Genomic DNA, 911 nt, shown 5'->3' on the forward strand with positions numbered 1-911 from the left:
AGATGATAGATAGTATACATAAGTGAGTCCCAAAAATTCTACCAGAGAACATTTATAGTTGATAAACAGCTTCAGCAAAGTGATTGGTTATAAAACTAACTCAAGCTTCCTGGTCGCTGCCGACTCGGAGAGCCCGTGGGCAGCACCCCGCGAGCGAACTTGAGCCTCGGGACCACAGGTAAGACTAACTTATCTGCTGCAAAAGTGACTTGCCTGGTGGAATCCCAGGACAAACAGAGGCAGAATTCTCTGGGACCGGCACTCCTGTGGCCCGGAAGTCCCACCAAGGATCCCGCCCCAGCAGCTCTCTGCTTCCAGACCCCGTGGGAGAGAGACCTTACCGCCTGGTCAGGTAGGCACTCCTGAGACTGCAGAGCAGAAGAGACCACCAACACTGCCCATCCCTGCCCACATCCCTGGCCCAAGAGGAAACTGTATAAGGCATCTGGGCTCCCGTGGGAGAGGGCCCAGGAGCGGCAGGACCCCCCTGCCTGAGACACTTGGAACCTGAAGGAAAAGGACCGGATAAACACCCCTCTGCACCCAAATCCCGTGGAGGGAGAGCAAACCTTCAGAGAGGCAGACACGCCCAAGTAAAACCAGAAGAGACTGCTCTCTGCAACATTACTTGATTCCAGAGAAAAACACCAAATCCATCTGAACCCTGGCACGGAGGTTCTGGAAGGTGGCAGAGATCTTCCGGTTGCTGCCGCTGCAGAGAGCCCGTGGGCAGCACCCCGCGAGCGAACTTGAGCCTCGGGACCACAGGTAAGACCAACTTTTCTGCTGCAAGTGACCTGCCTGGTGAACTCAAGGCACAGGTCCACAGGAACAGCTGAAGACCTGTAGAAAGGAAAAACTACACGCCCGAAAGCAGAACACTCTGTCCCCATAACTGACTGAAAGAGAGG

The sequence above is a fragment of the Rattus rattus genome, chromosome 2 (genome assembly GCF_011064425.1).
Source record: "Rattus rattus isolate New Zealand chromosome 2, Rrattus_CSIRO_v1, whole genome shotgun sequence".
NCBI classification, from domain to species: domain Eukaryota; kingdom Metazoa; phylum Chordata; class Mammalia; order Rodentia; family Muridae; genus Rattus; species Rattus rattus.